At 44.1% G+C, this 14563-nt stretch overlaps 2 protein-coding genes across 6 annotated transcripts in view; one reads left to right on the forward strand and one right to left on the reverse strand.

The window, feature by feature from the left end:
- The window catches only part of DOCK2 (dedicator of cytokinesis 2), a 405461-nt gene that overhangs the window by 196809 nt on the left and 194089 nt on the right, over positions 1–14563 (reverse strand). The window lies entirely within an intron of this gene.
- FAM196B (family with sequence similarity 196 member B) overlaps positions 1–14563 on the forward strand; it is a 118185-nt gene that overhangs the window by 100570 nt on the left and 3052 nt on the right. The gene's annotated exons all lie outside the window — the stretch shown is intronic.

Consider the following 14563-nt stretch of genomic DNA (forward strand, 5'->3'; position numbering starts at 1 on the left):
TTGGCCCCATGCATATAAAGCATTTTCAGAGGGCAAAAGGGTCTCTCAAATCAAATTTTAAGTGACTTGAGACTCAAATCCAGATCTTTCTGAGCCCAAGCCCTCTTATCTTGATTGTTACATCACCCAGCCTCTTCCTCAATAGTAGCTGCCACATGACAAGCAATTACAGTATGTCAAGAACTGTGCTAAGCACTATGGATTCATTTCTAGGTCTATAATTTCTTTCCAGGAGGGGGTAAGCTTGCTGCAGTAGAGTGGAGTTTTATAAGTAATATAGAAGGGAAACATCATACAGTGGTAAGAGCATTAAACTTGGAGCTGAAATCCCCAAGTCTACACCTGCTTACTTGCCTGGGGCTCAGTTTCGTCATCTGTAGAAAGGGAACAGTTAACCCTCAAATGAGAAAATATATGTGAATGCCTTTTGTAACAGCAAAATTCGGGACAAATCCAAGAGCTTATTTTTATTACTACTGAAAAGATCGATGCCCCTTGGCTGGGACACATTCTGTGGCCCAGTGGAAAAGTGGTCAAAAACAGTCATTTCAGTTGATGGCATCTAATTTTATTTGACAAAAATGTTATTTGACAAAAATATTTGACAAAAACGTACAGCTTAATATTCTCTATTACTTTTCTCTCTCTGATGAGAAAGGCAGTTGGGGCCTGAGTAAACTGAAGCCCAACTATGTTGCCTGTGTCTTGTTTTTAAAATGTCATTCTCTCCCGCAGAATCCTGAGATTTCACCCTAACAAGGGATGTGGCCCTGGAAGTCAGGAGACCCCCTATACTTAGGCGAGGCCTTGGGCATTTTCTCAGTGAACTGACAACGCTTTATACCTAGAAGCCATGGGATCACAAAGTGTTTTCACCAAATAACAGGACCTTCAGGACCACTCTCGGAAAATGCCCTTTATCTCGGCGTGAAATATCCCCACTTAAAAAAGGGCCCGGGAAAAGGCCTGTGCCTTGGAAAGAATAATTAGGTTGTCTCATCAATTGCTTACTGTTTTGTTCCTTTTTTTTTTTTTTAATATCCTCTATCTTAAGCAAATCCCCTAATCACCAGGAAGAAACAATCATTAAATGTCTAGACCATTAGGGAGGATAAAAAACTTTTCCTTATATACAAAAAGAATTATTTTTAACTAACTTCCTTTCAAATTTTGGATAGTCTGTTTTTCAGCAGTCAGATGATACATTTTCTATTACCTTAAGACAACTTTTTATTTCGCTTACATAAGTGAAAAGGACAAATAGTTATTTCCTAATCTACTGTGAGTTTCCTGCCCTGGCCTTGGGCAAATCGTTTCTGGCCTCTGAGTTTCCTCATTTGAAAAACGAGGGCCTTTAATTAGATGGTTCCATGGTCCTGTTCAGTTTTGACATTCTGGTGTTCTGGGCTGCATTAAAAATGGTAATATTTGGCTTAAACTATCACCTTCCAACAAGTCTAAGACTATTTGCATTTTTCTAGTACTTACTTCAAATATCCCAAGCAAACATTCTCCATTCACCCTCAGATGGGTTAGCCATGCTTCATCCACACATCCCTTTCCAGTTTTCCAAGAGCAGTCCTTGTATGCATCACTCGCTACTATTCACACTGCTCTTCCAGACAGTATCTGTATCCTTGTGTCTAAGCCATTGCGAAGGAACAGATGATTAATGTGATGAAAGCAAAGAGATTAGGGCAACATCCCCATTACTGTAACGCTGGAAAGATGAAAGTTGTCATTTTTTAAAAAAACATTTCAAATGACGTCAAACCATGTGCTGTGTCCTGGAAAGTCAGATCTTAGAAACTGATAAATAAATGATGTGAAATACTCATCCTCAGGCCTTGTTAAACTGCAGTCTCTCTCCCTGATGATGGATGGGCCCAGTGCACGTCACTGTACATAAAGCCCATGGATGCGTGATGGATTGCCTGCTGGGTCTTCTTCCCAGGAGATCTTGTTGCTAAGTTAGCAACCCATAAGGTTTTCTAAGTGGCCCCATCAGCTGGAGGCTATGGCCATGCTATTTGCTTCCATCAAGACATATGGGGTCATCGGTTCTACTCAACTCATTCTGCTCAAAGAGGAGCCTTCTGCCTACCCACTTCTCAAAAGCCATATTGGCTTTCTTCTTACCATGGGTCACTTTGGTAGATCCTAGCTCACCGAGGAGCGCAGCACCAAAAGTGATGCCCAAAGATTCCATGTATGGCTCTCAGGAGCTTCCATACACCAGGAAGAATGGCCTCCTTTGAGTTTTGACTGCTATGGGCTCCAAGAGAAGGGTGTGGGAATTGGCTCTTTGGCTCAAGCTGGTTCCAGGCTGCTTAGTCCCCAGCCACTTCCTCACCTCTCCTTAGCTTTAATCCTACCCAGGACAAGCTACCCAAAGGGTTTCATGAATACCTCCTATGGTACTCAAGATTAAATAGCATTGAATTATTTAGGGAGAAGGCTGTTCTCTTTTCAAATTCATTGCAATTCTTCTGAGTTACCTAGAGGGAAAAGTCTGAGTTTGGTGCCAGAAGGTCTGCAAAACCTTTCTAATGCTTACTTATCACACTTTTTTTGCTAAGAAGGAGCATGTTTCAGGTTCATAGCCATGGGAAAGCAATGGTACCCAGCCGGAATGTAATGATTCCTCATTCTTTATGGGAGCTTTTAACTTTTAAAACTAGTCCCCCTATATATTCACTGTTAAGTACACAGGTCTTCATTTTCAAAAGTTATATTGCCTGTTTTGCATAAATGTTTTTCAGTCTAAAAAGCAAATTGATTTAGAGAGAAAAACATTAAGTAAATAATTGTGCAGCGGGTGTGGGGCGTTTCACAAAAACCATGAAGGTGGTGAACAAATGATTGCAGCTTGGGGAACAGTACCCTAAGGAATCAGCTTCCTTTCTTCTTCCCAAGGGCATGGGGTCTCTCAAGCAGCACCCTCCTCCTTCCCTTCCCGTTCTCTGCTCCTCTAGCCATATCTCCCACATCCTTGTCTTCATGTTCACTCTAAAATAATTGCAGAGCCTCTTTGGAGGTCTTTGCCTACACCTATATGCATTTACTTTCTGGAGGTAGCTCCCAGGGGAAAAGTCTGTCTGGTTTAAATTGTGAAATGGCTCAAATGTTTTAAGAAACATAGAAAGTGTTTCTCTGAAAAAAAAAAAGTTTTATCATAAGCATGTATCTTAGGAAATGGAAATAAAGAGCAAGCAGCAAACTTACCATTTTCCACAGGTGAAAGGAAATGCTGGACAGGTAAGATTTGAAAGGTGCTAGAGGGAGAGAGCAACAGAAGAGCACTTATTTGCTCAGGGGTCCACCTGGACAGGCTGTCCTCTCATCCTTAGCTTTTGCTCATGGCTTCAACTGCCCTCGTGGATTGTAATTTTAATTTCTGGGACACCACCTTCCTCTCACTCTTTTATGCGTTCTCTCTCTCTCTTACCTACAGATCTTTTGAACCACCTACAAATCTTTTTATCTTGATATCTCAAAGGTACCTCAAATTCACCATCTACCAAAACACACTCCTTATTTTCCTCCACAGAATTGTCTTCCTATATTTCTTACTTTGTTCAACACTGTTAATGGCGATTCCATAAAGGAACCATAACCCCCATCGACTCACTCTTCACTCTCCTCCTTTATGACACACATTAAATTGGCTACTGATGCCACCTGCTATATCCAGCCCCTTAGCTTCATTCCCTCTGCCTCTGGTCTCTAAAGACCCTCATCATCGGTCACTTAGACGCTATTGGCCTTTTTGCCACAGGTCCCTTTTTCCCTATCTCAAGTCTTCCTCCACACGGATTGTCAAATTGCTTAAAAGCTAGAATCTGATCATGTAATTCCCCTGCTAAACGATTTTGTCCTGGTTCCAATTGTTTCCTTCAGCCAATTTTTCAAAGCCCTTTGAATGTGATACTAACCTTCTTACCTGCTAGGTTTCCTATTTCTCTCCAGCCACAGAAAACTACTCAGCTGGCTTCAAATACTCTGTGTTCTGTCATGCATAAGTTTCCTCATTTCCTGGAATGCCTTTTCTTCCCTGCTTTGCCCAGAAATCTCCTAGTCTTGCGGCTTAAAAGCCAGTTTCTCTGAATTTACTTTCTATTCCTTCCCAAGAAGAACCCCCTTGGCACACACATGCCTCTGCTGTACCATTTATCCTAATACATTAGAACGCAATGTTTATGAGTTTCTCTCCTTCAGCCAATGACTAGTATCTCAAAGTTGTGGGCAAGTATCTAATACCTAGTTGGTGATCAACAGAATTTTGTCAAAGAAGGGAATGGCCATCCTGACTAGCGGAGGAATGAAAAGCAGTGGTGGGCTTAAGACAGCTATTTAGATGGCCCCCAAATCAAGTCAGTGCTGCCATACGTGTGTGCCCTACCTCTAGGCAGGGAAACGGAAGGTCCTAATTAATCGTATGTTCTTATTGGGGAAAGGAAGCTTTCTGTGCAGCAGGTTCTCAGTAGAGCTTTTGGAATGGAATCAAACATGACTGAATGTAGTACATGGATTGTCAGTTTTCAAATACCTGGAATGCTACAAGACAGAACCTAATCAAATCTTCCTTCCAGGACTCACAGAGCTTGCTGCAATATCTCAGGACATTGAGCTCCTTGTTCATCACGGCCGCCAGACATCATCGCCCAGTATTTCTGGGCCGGCTGTGCCGTGTGATTTGTGGAAAATGGAAAACTCCCTCCAGTTAAAATAGCTCCCTGCTATGGTGTCTCAACGGCCCCAGTGATATCTTTGGAAGAGAGAATTAAGGTGCCAGATCTTCAGTTCTCTTGGGAAAACATCAGACCTAGTGTAGTAGGTAGAATGATGTCCATGTAAGATGTGTCCACATTCTAATTGCTGTGAATATGTTACTTCCCTTTGGCAAAAGAGGCACTGCAGGTATGACTAAGCTAAGGATCCTGGGACAGGGTGAGTAGTTTGGATTGCCCAGGTGGGCCTAATGTAATCATAAGGATCTTTATGCAGGGAAGGATGGGTCAGAGAAGGAGAGGTGACAACCGAAGCAGAGGTAGAAGTGAGGTGGTCACAAGCTAAAGAATGTGTGCAGCCTCTAAAAGCGAGAATAGACAAGGGACACATTCTCTCCTGGAACCTCCAGAAGGAGCACAGTTCCACTGTCACCTTGCTTTACAGACCCCGGGGGACTTCTGACCTGCAGAACTCTAAGAGGAAAATTAGTGTTGTTTTAAACCACTGAATTTGTGGTCATTTGTTTCAGCAGCAATACAAAACTAATACACCTGCATAAAACCCTTGTAATTCATAAACTACTCACCTCTAAGTGGAAGTCAGTTTATTTGACTTTACTTGATGATTTTTTACAACTATGACAGCCAGGGGAGGAAAGGGATCTATCAGGGTAAGAGCTGGGAGAAGAAAATAAGAAAAGAGCTACCACTTACTGAGTGTCTGTTATTACTGGTCATTATAAATGCCTTTTGTTTTCACATCTGATCCCCACCACCAAGTTAGATAGACAAAAATAGTCCCAGCTGCAGTTGAGGTAAATGCGACTTAGGGACTTGCACAATATTCAGATTAGACAACTGAGCCTGAGAGAGAGGCACTTGCACAGTTATTCTGAAATTAATAAGTGGCAATGACAAGATTGGAACTTCGTCCTCTCTGCCTGCCTGCCAGATTCCACAACATGCTGCCTTCAGAGGCCAGACCTGCTGGAGGGGTGTTAGGGCTCAGCAGAATGTGGTATGGTTGCGTTCTCCTAAGCCAAGGGCATTGTGAGCGTTTGTGTTTAAGATGCAGGCCCTAAATAATGTTCTCAAAGTTGATCCCGGACCATCTGCATCAGGGTCTCCTGGGTATCCATGGATACTAGCTATTGGCCTTCACTCCCTGAACCTGCTGGACCAGAGGGGTTGGGTGGAGGATGGGCATCTGCAGCTATAGCCAGCTTCCCGGGAAGGTCTGATCCCAATGAAGCTTGAGAAACATTCAGCTACGTAACATCAGGGTCTTAAAAGGAGGAGGTGGCAGTGGATATAGCAGACACTTTTGTGACACAGGAAGGTCTTGCTAATAAAATAGCCTAGAAACTAGCTTTTGTTTTAAATGTACCATTAGAAAGATAAGTTACCTTTCTGCCGGGCTTTAATTACAGGGCAAGGTGGTCAGGTACAGACCGAACTTGGGGGTGCAAGTGAAAATGAGGGCAAAGGAAAAGGGAAGAGGAGAGGGCGGGGCTTGCTCACAGAATAAGTGTATCTTCTGATGCCTCCTATTTCCAAAGAGAAGAGAAAATGAGTTTTCTGCCGGTGCACTCCGGGAGCCTGGGCTCTCATTATGCATTACTTAGGGGATTCATCCAGTGCCTCTCCTTCCTCCCACACCTCCCAGTTCCTCGGGCCTCCTCTGAGCTCAGCCATGGAATGACAATCCCCCTTCACCTTCCTCCTCCAATTAAGGTTTACACCAATTAGAGCCCAACTGTGCTCCCAGGCCGAGAGCCCAAATGCTAGGAACTGCCCTCTGGTGTGTCCTGGAGGAGCAATTACAAACACTGTGCTGCCAGCACTGCCTACTTCAGGGGAGGCTCTGGAACCAGGGAATATGCACGAATCTGAAGCCAGAATCCTCCTCCACTATCCTTTCATTTCTTCCAGCTCCACAGAACACAGGCTGCTTCTGCATTGTTATTGATTCCTCCACTGTTACAAACCCCCTGAGCCAGACAGAGAAGTTATGGATATTCAAAAGGAGATTTGCTGCAAGCGTCTCCCTTTGTACCCAGCGACCAGCATCCTTGTTCCTGGTGGTGCCCCCTCACTGTTTTGATATTCAAGACTTATCGAAAGGAGTCCCTCTGGAACCCAGGCCAAGCCAAACAGCAGCATGCCCTTTAGGAGAAAAGCCTGGTCTTCATCTAACCAAGGAGAAAGGCTTCAGAGAGCTACATGAGTCGCCCTGAGTCATGCACTTCGAGGTGCTGAGTTTCCTTCTATGGTTAAGTCATTTGGCCACCAGGTCTTGGCCTTGACTGCCACTTAAAGCTATTACCTAACCAGAGAAAAAGGCATTTCACTAGAAACACAATATGCACCCCTGCCTGTGAATTTGGCAACCATCTTTCCACTTAAATTATTTAGTATTTTCCTTTTGTTTGCTTAGGATGCTCCCAGCATGGAGCCAGGTAAACTGTGAGAGCCTCGTCTTCCAGCCATAGTCTTTCAGGCCAGCAATGAAGTCAGCAGTGAAAAGTAATTATAAAGCACACGGCAAGTCTGTTCTTTCTAGTAATCACAGATGCCTTGGCAGCTCTCATCCCATTTTGGTATGGACTGAGCAGCATTCATTTCAGATGCAGGAACATGAATGTTAATGGCAATACTACCACCAGCATCACCCAAACAACTGCCGCCAAACATAGCTCAAGCTGTCTCTTTTGGAAAGAGGTATAAAGTTTGGGGTACATGTGGTACCTCCTCAGAGCCTCGATGGGTTGATCCCCAAAATATTTGCCATTAGTCCCTGCTTCTCTCAGTACGTTTATCCCTTTCCTCTTTTCCCTAGAGTGTAAGGGGAAAGAAGTAGGATTTACAGCATCAGCAATTTATCTGCAATAAAAATGAAGCCGATTTTAATGCATTAATAGCTAGAGAGGCCGAAATATGCCATAAATATAAAATCAAGCAAGCTGAGAATTTCACAGGAATAGCAAATGGACGGCTGCTGGCACGTGGGCCACAAGTGACCACAGAATGACCCAATCTTTATTTCTCTGTCAAGTTAATGCAATCATCATTACCATCTTTGAACCAGGCCCTGTGCCAGGCATTTCACCAAACACTGTACGTGTATCATCTCTTTTCAGACTCCCAACAACCCTAAAATGTGGGTGCGATTATTATTCCCATTTTACAGACGACAAAACTGAGATGCAGAGAAGCTATGTGACTTGTCCAAGATCCCACAGAGCTAGAGCTTAAACTGGTCCTGCTTTTTTTTTTTTTTTTTTTTTTGTCTTTTTAGGGCTGCACGCACTGAGCGAGGCCAGGGAACAAACCCGCATCTGAATGGATACTAGTTGGGTTCCTTACCACTAAGCCACAATAGGAAGTCCTGGTTCTGCTTTTAGGAGACATCCCTGTCCTTTCCCCTCTTGCACTTTGACCTCGCATAATCAGTGAATATTTGTGTTAACATTCTCTGAGATGGCCTTCTCCTTCTGAGGACTTAGTGTGAAGACATTCTCAAAACAGAGCCTCACAACCCAGAGCGAAGACCTCGCTCACAGACAGCAGTCGGCAGTGAGATTTCTGCAGCTTGGCACCGCTTATTTATGTGTCAGGAAGAGAACCTGACTCTCTGAGGACTTGTCAGCAGACAAGTGCCCAAGGAGAAGCTGGAGTACACCTGCCAGTTTAAAATGCTGCGAGTCGTGAGGCTTAAAATTACACCCTATATATAATGAGCAAAGTGGTCACCAGGAAAAAGTTTGAGGAACAACATCCCTTCCAGGCTGGGGCGGAGGGGAGGGCACTAACTAAAGTTCGTGTTATCCTAGACTGTGATTCTTCCCCAGAGACACTTTCCAAAGTGGTGTGATTTATCCAAGGAGACAGGAACCAAAGTACCTTCGCTGATTCCATTGATTCTTACAGCTCATTCTTTTCAAAGAAAGTTGTAAGAGGTCAATAAATCTGTGAGTTCTGTGGGAAGAGGAGCCACAGAAACACTCCTACAGAGATGAAGATGTGGAAAGGGACTTGGAAGAGGTTTTGTCTTCAGGGAAATGTCACGGATCATTAGTTTCTCAGCCAACTTGCTTGGAGTGTATGGTATATGGCTCCTCACCATTTCTTTGGACCCATCTGCTGAGAAGAAAGAGCAAAGGGCCACTGCAGACCTCAGTTGCCTAACTGGACCCAAGATTTTGGGGCCCAGAAATATCTTGAGTAAGCTGCCTCCTATGGGGATGCCCATCTTTTCTGAGTATGTGGCCTCCCTGTCAGAGCATCCCGGGAATCTGGAAACACTATGACAGGGAGGGTGGGCTGGGTCATGAAGGGTCCTCTGTGCAGCCCAGCCTGGGTTGGGTCTGGTTCCACAGGGAGCCATCACGGTGCACACAGATTGAGTTGCACCAGACTGTGGCCACCACTCCGCCCCACACTTAATTGGCGACCAGGATCTCACACAGATGAAGACTACAGCTCAGATGAAGGAGCTGTGTATCTTAGGGCACAAACTTTGGAGCCAGATGAGCTAGGCTTAAATCCTGGCTCTGTGGCTTAAACGTGGGTGCCCTTGGCAAAATATTTAACCTCCTCTGGCCTCAGTTTCCTCATTTGTGAAATGAACATAATATCTACCTCATGGGGCTATGAGAATTACATGAGACGTGAGAATTACTAATACAGAGTCTACAGTATAGATTTCACTCCGTAAATGATAGTCTTCTTCTTATCATTATCATCATCATCATTATTCCTTTAAATTACCATGTGTCCTCACCTAACATGACCCAGGGACTCTCCTGTTATATATATTTTTTTCTTCTTAGACTAAGGCTCTGGTAACAGCAAAGCCCAAGGCTAAAACGTTCGATCCTTATTTTAAGAAAAAACAGAGGACTAGGAGTCAGGAGAGCAAGCTGAGATGCTGATCATAACTCATGGTGTGACTTCCCTTCACCAACTCACTTGTCAGTTAAATGGGGATAATAACCTTCCTGGATTCCTGAGCTATTGTGAAGATAAAATGAAAACACAGATCTGGAGTGTGTGCAACTTGAAAGTGCTTAATGAAAATAAGAGATTTCTATTGTTTGCTTTTCTATAAACTTTCATCCCCTTGTATCTCACCCAACTTCAGTTTGCCCAGCCAAGATGCTGCATCCAGAATCTGACTCTGTCCTTTGCTTATGTATTTATGCTTTTACCTACTTTTTGATTCTCACTGTTTCTTCTTCAAGACAAGCCATGACTTAGGCTTTTCAATACTTCCAATTACCTAGAAAAAACATCCCTTTGCTTTTTACCTGGAATGATGGCTGGGGCATTGATCTGTCAGCTAGATTAGTGAGGTGCCCTCAAGATAGAAACCTGAAAGCTCTCTTCCATTCTTGGTTTACACACGGCTCACTTTCTAAATGCAAAGTGGCACTATGCACAAAGATCTTGGCTGGAAAGGCTCTAAAACTCCCCAGACAGTGACCTGGGCACCCCTGAACCAGGTGTCAGGTATTTGTGCATCTTCAAAGGATAAACCTTGCATCAAGCTTGTGGACCTTGAAATGCTCCAAACCATCTCAATGGCTCAGGCCTAAATCCTATATGGTTAACCATGTTTTGCCATCACTGCCCCTGCCTGCTGTGAGAAAGAGTTCTGTCAAACTAAGCACTCAGCCCTCCTCTTCATTCATATGGAACATGGATGGAGAAGGTGGTAAGGGTGGGAGGCTAGGGAGATTAAAAGGAGAGAAAGTGAGGGAATGTTGGAAAAGTTACTGGTGTTTGACCTTTAAACCAAACCCAAGGCAGGCAGTCATTCCCCAGAATCTGAAGACGACCCTCTGCTAAGTTTTCCTGAACTCTCACAAACAAGCATCTGAGTCCCTCCTTCAAGAGGCAGCTGAATAGGGTGTGGGTGGCTAAGCAAGAAGTGGAGGGGCAGCTCCTCTTCTCTACCCAGCCTCAAAATGAAAGACGGATGAGAGAGAGCACTGCTCCTGCCCATTCATCAGGCAGCTGCTACCCAAACACAATATACTCCTTCTCCTCCCTTCCAAACTAAAAAGTAGTTTGTCAAACGGGTGAATGAGAAGAAAAATGACAATTTTCCTTTATGTTAATAAATTGCTTTTTCCTAAAAAACATTAATCAATTTCTTTTCAAAGGACACATGCTTCTGTCTATGCTGTTATTTGTCTGGCCTTGAAAGTCACTTTCAGTCCCCTTTAAGTTGTCAAGACCGGGGAGGGGAGTTGCAAGAGACGGGTGAGGAACTCCCAAGTCCCAGTGTTTATAATGGAACCCTGTGGTGTTTCCATAGAAATATAAAGTGTATCCTCTTCTGAATGTCCATGGAGGGGAGGGGTGAAGAGTGATGTTTCCAGCACAGTCTACAATTACTGGAGTTGACAGTGTGGGTGAGGAGGTGAGGCACTCAGTCCCTAAAATTGGAAGGAAGACAAAAGACGTAGTGGAGTGCGTGGAGACCTTATTCTACCTGAGGACACGTCCCCTGTTATGGGTGTCCCATCTGCACCACTACCCAGTAAGGTAGCTTTAAAACCCCCACGTTCGACTGGGTCTTAGAAAGAGAAGTAACTTGCCAGTAAGTGGTACGGTATTGGTTCAAGCCCGGGCATATCCCACTTGAGAGGCCTTGCTCTGTCCTCTGCAATGGGCTCTGCTTTAAACTGTGAGCTAAGACAGACTTTCCATTCTGCTTCCTGGCTCTCTGGCTCCAGGCCTGCCAGTACTGTACACATTTGGACTCGCCCAGAGCATTATTTTTTTCTAATTCTTATTTGGACACAATTGTGAGTCTTGACAAACTTGGGTGGTTTGTTGTTGTTGTTTGCTTGAATTAAGATGTCAGAGAAATGTCACCTATAAGGAGAAGAAGGGAGCTGGTTTATGCGTGTATCCATATACAGTAGAGGTATATGGATAAAGAGCTGGAAAGTAGCGATAGTTGAGATACATACAAGGCATATTTTTAAAGCAGTTGTTAGTTTAGCCATCTATCTTACACACTGAGAAGCAGGATACACAAAAGTAGTATCCACATCTGCCTGTTTCACTGTTGTGTCCCTGTAACAGATCGGTATCAGGCCCAGAGCAGGATGGATGGTTGGATGCACAGATGGACGGATGAATAGATGGATGAATGGGTAGGTGGTTGTATGGATGAATGGATGGTTAGATGGTTGACTGGCTGGCTGGACTGTTCGATACCACCAGAAATCTTAGGAAATTCCTAGAATGAGCGGTACCCACTTTCTTTGGTGCCATCTGATGCTCTAGGATGAAGGTTATTTTTCTGCTTTGGTGAAAGGAGAGCAGGGATGTTTCGGAGCTAGGAGAACTATGAACGTGGATGCTCTCTACCTGTGAAACAGTACAAGAGAGGGCTGGAGACAACTCTTCCCCAGCCTTTGAATCCTTCTCCTTAAATTTCACCTATGGAGAGTGAGATGCAGGTAGTGGTGACAGAAACTCACCCCAGGCTCAGAGACAAATAGACGTCCACTTCTAGGTCGTACATTCTGGCAGTGGGAGCCTCAGTGTGTGTCTGTGGATAGTTCTGTTCACTTATCTGGCAAATCCTGAACTTTAGCTAAAAGATCTCCAATAGCCCTTGATACTGGCTAGCATCTACTAAGGACACTGGGCAACTAATTAACATCACCAAGAAGCCAGGTGAAATGTCTGGCTGTCTGTCTACCACTCTTCTCCCAGCACATAACATAGGGCCTGGCACATAAGAGATACTCAATAAGTGTTTGTTGAATGACTAGCTAAATATCATTAAATGTTTGTTGGTGCCTAGCTCTGAGCCGAGTGTTGTATATGCATTATGTTGTTTATGCTTCACTGAGATCCTATGAGTAGGTACCATGCTCATTTTGCAGATAAGGACACTGTGGCTTAAATATGAGAATGACTTTGCCAAGATCTCACAGATAAGCAAATGTGGAGTTTTGCCTAGACAAACACGGCCTATGTTACTACATCCAGGATACCCAGTTAGGGGTATGTCCCTATAGTGGAGAACAGGGAGGACTAGAAAGTGAAAGGATATAAGCTGAGGAGAAGAAAATTTGGGGGAAGCCCATCAAAAATACAGCAACAAGGAGTTCACTTGGTGGCCCTAGTGGTCAAGGATCCAGCATTGCCAGTGCTGTTCAGTCCCTGACCTGGAAACTTTTGCATGCCACTGGCATGGCCAAGAAAAAAAAATATGGAAACAAAATAAGAAGACACCCATCCATAATGCCCCCCAAGCCCTGACACCCCATTGACTTGGCTACAAAGTAGGCCACCTGGCTCTTCTAACCCTTTAGCTTCTTCCATCTCAGGATGCCCAGGGACAAGGTATCATTTGGGAGCTTTATTAGACACATGTGGCCATCATGATTTGCCTTTTTTGGTAGCACTTACTCTGATCCTGGGTCTCTGGGAGGTTACATGGGCAAGGCAGACCAGGGCGGATCCTTTAAAAGAGGATCCTCTTTTTAGTCCTTGCTAGGTAGAAGATTTTGGCCAGTCATGCTGTATCACAAACCACCATGAGGTCTTCCCTCTTCCATATGAAACATTTCAGGTTCCTCCTTGCTAAACAAGGAGAAGGCCCTGTTTCCATGCCTTTGCATTTCCCTCACTCCCACACTGGCTCCTCATCTTTGGGCTTTCTGAGAGTTCCAATAGGAAACCAGGTAACAAACACAGCTCTGAGCTTAGGAGCCTTCTTATAACTGGAAACTCCTCTGTGAGTAAATCTCCTGGGGAGGAAACTGGACCATTAAGGGCAGAGGGAGCCCATGCACAGTCCGTAGGGATGTCTGCAGGATTCAGTCTTCCTGGTATGGCACTCCAGGTCCTGAGAAGGCCGAGCCAGACTTAGCAGACAGGCTGACCATCTCCAAAGCCCACTGGCCTGATTCCCCATCACTCAAAGGTCAGGAGAGCATGAGCATCCATGGCACATGGGCTGGAGCTTCTGCCCTCTCCAGCCTCCGACTCTTTCAACCCCTGAGAACCCTGGTCTCCAGTGGTGCCACAGATCTGTGCCCAGATGACACAATGGTGGCTGCACATCAATGACTCCAAAACACACAAATAAATTAACAGAAAAGAAATGGAGATTAAGAAATGCCCATTAAAGGACACTATTTAAATAGGTCTGTATCGAGGACTACCATGAAGTAAGCGTATATCTAAAACTCTCCAAGACACACTGTTGAAAAGCAAAGAAAAGAACAAGACATAATGTATTAGAAGTAATGATGTTAATGATGATAATAATAATAGTAGGGGCTGATACTTATGGAGGGCTCACTATATGCCAGGCATTGCTCTAAGTAACTTCATTTACATTCTCTCAATTAATATATTTATTGATGCCAAAGGAAGTCTTTGAGATAGGGGGCATTATTACGTCCATTTTATGGATAAGGAAACTGAGCTGTTAGTTTCGCTATATATGCCACTGTATTACTGAAATATTTTATAATGAGTCAGTTTTCATGCATAACATGCATGTAAAAAGAATGAACAATTAGGAGCATTAAATAAATGTGAGAGAGGCTGGAGCAATATTTATGAATACCAACTATCAGGTTGCCATGTGCTTCATTTAAACTTAATAACATCCCCAAGAGGAAGGCATTACAGGTGCCACTTTAATCAAGAAACCGGAGGTTCAGAAAGGTGGCACCATTCTCCCCAGGTCACACAGTCAGCAGGCACCTAAGTCTCTAGGGCTTAATCTCAAAGCCTATGTCCCTCCATGTCAGCGGATACTTTTGATGCTTACTCAGTATGTGCTGATTTGA

The sequence above is a fragment of the Sus scrofa genome, chromosome 16, assembly GCF_000003025.6.
Source record: "Sus scrofa isolate TJ Tabasco breed Duroc chromosome 16, Sscrofa11.1, whole genome shotgun sequence".
Lineage (NCBI taxonomy): Eukaryota > Metazoa > Chordata > Mammalia > Artiodactyla > Suidae > Sus > Sus scrofa.